Genomic DNA, 7318 nt, shown 5'->3' with positions numbered 1-7318 from the left:
GTGATGAGCGGTGCCTGGTTTCCTCCAGACGTGACTCTTGGCATTCAGGCCAAAGTGTTCAATCATGGTTTCACGCAAAACTAAATGCTTCCCCAAGCTAGCTATCTAACATTTTTTATTAATTCTCAATTTTCCCATACTGCTAGCGCCAGTTCACTTGCTAGCTAACATTAGCTGAACGATAAGTATTGCCATTTAGCACAACAGCTAGCCAGCTACTCCACTGACTCTGGACATCTTACAGGCAGCCTCTTCATTCAAAAATTAATCCATTGTGATTTAATTATAATGTGGCTAGCTAAGCTAGTTATCTAGTTGTGGCCATCTGGTTAGTATCAACAAGGGCTTACTACCAATTTTAGCTAGCTAGCAACAACATTAGCACAGCTTGCTAGTTAGCTTATGTTAGTTACAGCAGGCACAAGCCAAACAAGCTACTGCCACATTGGGGTCTGGAGTATTTAAACAAAGCAAATCGGAGGTAGAACTGTTCAATGTGAACAACAAAAAGTTAACTGCCGACACTCTGGGCAGAGCTGCTAAGTAACTATCGGCAGTCAGATTTCTCGGTGTGTCTGACCCTTTGATTCACAGTAAGTCAACCAAACTAAGGCAGGATTCAGAGGTAACAGTTAGTGTGCTTTAGGTCTCAAGGGCGATCTCGTCACACCACAACAGGACTATGCTCGCTGCAAACAAGCCCCAAACACATCAGTGAGATCTACCCCCCCCCCTCCTGAGGGCTGAAATGTGACATTGTGTGTGTGTGTGTGTGTGTGTGTGTGTGTGTGTGTGTGTGTGTGTGTGTGTGTGTGTGTGTGTGTGTGTGTGTGTGTGTGTGTGTGTGTGTGTGTGTGTGTGTGTGTGTGTGTGTGTGTGTGTGTGTGTGTGTGTGTGTGTGTGTGTGTGTGTGTTGGGGGAATGTCCAGGTGTGGTCCTGCTGATCAATCCATCTAAGAACAGAGGACATGCAACAGGTAATCTGAATGAGGGAGAGCATGCAATATTCATTCCTCTACTGACAGATTCAGGTCATTGGTAGCTAGTGACTACAGATGTAGGATCTTAATTTGATCAGCCTGTTGCAGCAGGACTCGTAGTGTATTTGAGGTTTAAAAAGGCTTCTGAAGTTTGTAATGTTTAAAAAGGCTTCTGAAGCTAAAAAATGTATTCACATTTTCTGTTGCTGCATGATTATTTTCCTGCTGTAACAAACTGGCTCAAATTAAGATCCTACCTCTGTATGAGGGTGTGTTTGCATGTGTGTGCATGCATGATATGTGTTCCTCATCCACATACTTGCTATATCCCCCCCCTTACCCTAACCCATCTTAAATCTATCACTTTGCCAGGCATAAATCTTCTCTCAATCTCTAACCACACCCTGTAATAAACCCAGTCTCTTCTCTTAAGTAGTTTACAGTAACTAGGGTTGCAAAAATCCAGTAACTTTCCCCAAATGTCCTGGTTTTCCAGAAAACCTGGTTAGAAGATTCCCAGAATCAGGAGGGAATGAGCAGGAAATCCACAATCCTCCAGCCAGGATTTCTGGAAAACCTGGGAATTTCTGGAAGGTTACAGGATTTTTGTACCCTAACAGTAACTTACTTTCACTGAGTTGGTTTGCTTTAACAATGACAGTGCTCTCACTTCAAATGATCCTGTTAGGTTCTAATTCTCAGAGTAAAAACTCTACGGACACTATGAAAGCTTAACCAAGTTTATTCTTCCCAGAGGAACAATACAGCTGCATTGAACAAAGACATGTTCACACAAGCACTGATATTTAACCCTTTCTCCTATATACCTTCCTCCTACAGATAACCATTAACTTCTGGTGTAGCCCCTCTAAACCTAAGCACTCAATATTTCAATAGGATACCTGATAATTAACCCTATCCCAAGTTTAGGAGTTAGTACCCAGAATTCATCAGTCCAATGACAACGCATGTGGCCTGTATACACCCCTTAGAGACAGGCTCTTTGCAGGCTAAATGTTATGGGCAGCAACAGGAAACCTGATTCCTCTGGTCTCCTCTTTGTACACACACGCACGCACACACAGGCCACCCCCCCATGCTGTTAATGAACTGGACGTTCCCCTTGGCATGTGACTGTGCATGTGTGGGTGTTCTGACAGAGGGATGAGTGAGTGCGTATCTGGCGACTGTCAGACGCTCACACTTGCCTCAACCTGCCCACAGGTTCTGTACTCCCACAACATAGTCAGATCAAGGTGATGTGTCCTCATTACGGTATGTTCTGACTGGAAAGGAGAGGTTATCCCATCTGCAGACACACCCTACCTACAGCCTGTCTACAGCGCTCTCGCGCTTTCACTCACTCACTCACTCACTCACTCACTCACTCACTCACTCACTCACTCACACACACACACACACACACACACACACACACACACACACACACACACACACACACACACACACACACACACACACACACACACACACACACACACACACACACACACACACACACACACACACACACACACACACACACAGGTTCACATGTTTTTAATCAGTACCTGCCCACAGAACTCCCCCGGAATGTCCAGTAACTACGACGACCAACGATTCCATGGAGACCAAGGGCAGTCTCAGGTAAATGTGATATCACAGGATGACTAACACACACACTCAGACACACACTTCTGTCATGCACCATATACACAACTGTACTGAGAAGGTCTGATATATTTATTCATTATTTAACATTTGATGAGTGGAGAATTATCTTTCATTAGCGGTTTGAGATCATACAGACGGACGGGCAGACAGACATCCCCTCTAGTTGGGCATGCTAATCCTCAGGGGACGGTCACTCATAACGTTCCTATAATCTCCATTCCTCACACTCCGCCTACCTTGTGGGAGTGTGTGCGTTTGTGCATGTGTGCATACTGTATTTGTGTGTTACACCTAATCCCCCTTATCCTCATTTGGGAGAAAAGACCATAACTAATATAGTCCTAAATGCACAGTAACATTGGGCTGCCTTTCCACGTATCATGGAACAGCGCAGTGAATATCTGTTCTACTTGTTCCTAATTCTATAGCTGGTGACCCCTCCACATAGTGGGGACTGTGCACCTTTTCCTGCCTAGAGCAGCTGGGTATGAGACGGGGAACATCCTCTCTTAACCTATTTAATCCCAAATTTTTCCCAGACATGAAAATATCCAAATCAAGTGTCATTAGTAACCCTTTGAAGTAATCAATCATTATTTTTCGAAATTTTAATGGAAAAGTAGGTGAAAAAGTGTGTTTTATGGTCGGTCACAATTGTGACCCGTGGGATAATGTTACATATACTAAATTAACATATTTCTCCTATGCAGTTATCAAAGTTCTTATTTATCCCAGCCCAGTTATTAACACATTTAAAACTCTGTCACTGGCTGTCCCCAGCCCAGTTATTAACACATTTAAAACTCTGTCACTGGCTGTCCCCAGCCCAGTTATTAACACATTTAAAACTCTGTCACTGGCTGTCCCCAGCCCAGTTATTAACACATTTAAAACTCTGTCACTGGCTGGCCCCAGCCCAGTTATTAACACATTTAAAACTCTGTCACTGGCTGTCCCCAGCCCAGTTATTAACACATCTTAAACTCTGTCACTGGCTGTCCCCAGCCCAGTTATTAACACATTTAAAACTCTGTCACTGGCTGTCCCCAGCCTTGCCTCTAGAATGCCCCGTCACATTCTAGTGTGACTATTTTACACATCAAAAACCCTTATACAACACCGATATGAATACTAAGATCAAAGACAAAAAAACAACCATCAATGTATTTCAACATTGTTACTTTATTGTAACATTGTTACTTTAGTGCAACATGTATTGAAACATTAATATTGTAACTTTATTGTAACATTTGAACTTGTACTTTAGTGCAATACTCATTGTAACATTGTCATTGTGACATTTTAGTGCAACATTCACTAACAACTGTATAGCAGTCCTGTATTTCATTCCCACTGAACATAAAGGTAACATTTAGGATAGAGGTAGCCTGTAGAATATGCATTCAAGTAGAGGCCTACACTGAACAAAATACAATTATATATATAAAAGGCGCCACTGCACAATGAGTGCTTATATATACACTGCTCAAAAAAATAAAGGGAACACTTAAACAACACAATGTAACTCTAAGTCAATCACACTTCTGTGAAATCAAACTGTCCACTTAGGAAGCAACACTGATTGACAATAAATGTCACATGCTGTTGTGCAAATGGAATAGACAACAGGTGGAAATTATAGGCAATTAACAAGACACCCCCAATAAAGGAGTGGTTCTGCAGGTGGTGACCACAGACCACTTCTCAGTTCCTATGCTTCCTGGCTGATGTTTTGGTCACTTTTGAATGCTGGCGGTGCTTTCACTCTAGTGGTAGCATGAGACGGAGTCTACAACCCACACAAGTGGCTCAGGTAGTGCAGCTCATCCAGGATGGCACATCAATGCGAGCTGTGGCAAGAAGGTTTGCTGTGTCTGTCAGCATAGTGTCCAGAGCATGGAGGCGCTACCAGGAGACAGGCCAGTACATCAGGAGACGTGGAGGAGGCCGTAGGAGGGCAACAACCCAGCAGCAGGACCGCTACCTCCACCTTTGTGCAACGAGGAGCAGGGGGAGCACTGCCAGAGCCCTGCAAAATGACCTCCAGCAGGCCACAAATTTGCATGTGTCTGCTCAAACGGTCAGAAACAGACTCCATGAGGGTGGTATGAGGGCCCGAAATCCACAGGTGGGGGTTGTGCTTACAGCCCAACACCGTGCAGGACGTTTGGCATTTGCCAGAGAACACCAAGATTGGCAAATTCGCCACTGGCGCCCTGTGCTCTTCACAGATGAAAGCAGGTTCACACTGAGCACATGTGACAGACGTGACAGTCTGGAGACGCCGTGGAGAACGTTCTGTTGCCTGCAACATCCTCCAGCATGACCGGTTTGGCGGTGGGTCAGTCATGGTGTGGGGTGGCATTTCTTTGGGGGGCCGCACAGCCCTCCATGTGCTCGCCAGAGGTAGCCTGACTGCCATTAGGTACCGAGATGAGATCCTCAGACCCCTTGTGAGACCATATGCTGGTGCGGTTGGCCCTGGGTTCCTCCTAATGCAAGACAATGCTAGACCTCATGTGGCTGGAGTGTGTCAGCAGTTCCTGCAAGAGGAAGGCATTGATGCTATGGACTGGCCCGCCCGTTCCCCAGACCTGAATCCAATTGAGCACATCTGGGACATCATGTCTCGCTCCATCCACCAACGCCACGTTGCACCACAGACTGTCCAGGAGTTGGCGGATGCTTTAGTCCAGGTCTGGGAGGAGATCCCTCAGGAGACCATCCGCCACCTCATCAGGAGCATGCCCAGGCATTGTAGGGAGGTCATACAGGCACGTGGAGGCCACACACACTACTGAGCCTCATTTTGACTTGTTTTAAGGACATTACATCAAAGTTGGATCAGCCTGTAGTGTGGTTTTCCACTTTAATTTTGAGTGTGACTCCAAATCCAGACCTCCATGGGTTGATAAATTTGATTTCCATTGATAATTTTTTTGTGATTTTGTTGTCAGCACATTCAACTATGTAAAGAAAAAAGTATTTAATAAGAATATTTCATTCATTCAGATCTAGGGTGTGTTATTTTAGTGTTCCCTTTATTTTTTTGAGCAGTGTATATCTCATAGAGGTAGGCTTCATACCCAAGTGCAAGATTAGTTTGTGCATCACTATTTTAAACTGTGATCAGTTAGTCCTACTGTCATACAGTATGTCTTGAATCAATTGACCTTCTTTTCCAAAAACATTTCAGTCATTTTGATTGTCTTTTTCATCATCTTTTCTTTTCTTCCTAGAGTCCATTGTACTGCTTCTCCTCACCCTTTATCGACTTTTAAATTAAAATTTTATTGTCTTTTTCAGCCCTTTTTCATTCGCTCTTATCTCCTTTTCTACTGTCCGTGGTATATCTTGTAGCACTCAATGTGCAGTGGCGCTTTGCATTTCTCACATGCATAGGTAGTACGTTTATCACAATGACGACTTCTCTGGAACCGGTGCATCGTGTTGACTGGCCAGTGAGAAGCTTTGTCATATCTTGCCTGGTCTTCAACAGTAGCAGCCAGTAAAGATCTCCTTCCGTGGCTCAGTGGTTTCGTGCCAAACTTTTGCATATTTGGGCTGTATACTATGTGTTTTGGAATCACATCGGTGGCAGGCCTCTTCGATCGTTTGAACACTCAATCTTTATTTTTGACCACCTGCAGCTTTCCCTTGGCTCTTCTGACTGACCCCTATGGCTTGTAGAGGCCCTTGGCTCTTCTGACTGGACCCTCTGGCAGGTAGAGGCCCTTGGCTCTTCATTATCAACTATGGAGGGGGGTGGGGAAGGTTGTGGATGGGGGGGAGGGGCAGGGGTAGGTCATCATCACTGATAACGTTGTTCCTGTCATGATGTTTGCATAGGTTCAGCATATGCATTCAACAGCCTGGCTGGCAAATGGCCTGTCCATAGTCCATATCTGAACCATCGCTATCACCATCGCTCATTTTGAGGGATAACTGCAATGTTGCATGCCTTGTCTGGGCAGTCACCTAGATCCAACATATCCAGAACTTGACTCAAAGTGAAACTAAAAGAAAGAACAGAGTAGAAAGTTAGGTAAAACAAGAACTATGTATGTGTATAACTATGTGTATACCTAGATGCACTGTGCTATCTCGCCGGTCACTATTGTTTCCGTCAACATGTTTACTCATTCTATGACCACACTGAACAAAGTTGAGTAATTGCAAATGCATATATCAACACTACACACCTTAAAGATGATGTGTACCAAAAATCTTTGTCCTCTCTTTATGTTAACATACTTTACTAACCTTCTGTTTGGGAGCTTTGATGCAGCCATCCTCCTCTCATGGTGCAACCAGGAAGTAAACAGCTCTGGTCATGTGACAATTTACACTAAACATGTGACACTGCACATCTTTCATTGAGACCCTTTATTATTTCAATATTTGCTGGAAATGCGTTGATAGATCATTCAGTAAAAGTTTTAGAGCCTTATAACTGAAAACGTTTTTTACGTTCACAATAGGGATTAAATCCTCCCCGTCATATGGAGTTTACACACATTCCGTACCTGGCTCTGGCTCTGTCATATGGATCATATTGAGCTTAAGCATGCAGTATGCAGTATTCAGTATGCAGCATGCTGTATTCAGTATGCGGTACTTCATATGCAGTATTCCGTATTCAGTACACAGTAAGCAGTATGCAC

The sequence above is a fragment of the Salvelinus alpinus genome, chromosome 23 (assembly GCF_045679555.1).
Source record: "Salvelinus alpinus chromosome 23, SLU_Salpinus.1, whole genome shotgun sequence".
Classification (NCBI taxonomy): domain Eukaryota; kingdom Metazoa; phylum Chordata; class Actinopteri; order Salmoniformes; family Salmonidae; genus Salvelinus; species Salvelinus alpinus.
This window is presented reverse-complemented; position numbering follows the sequence as displayed.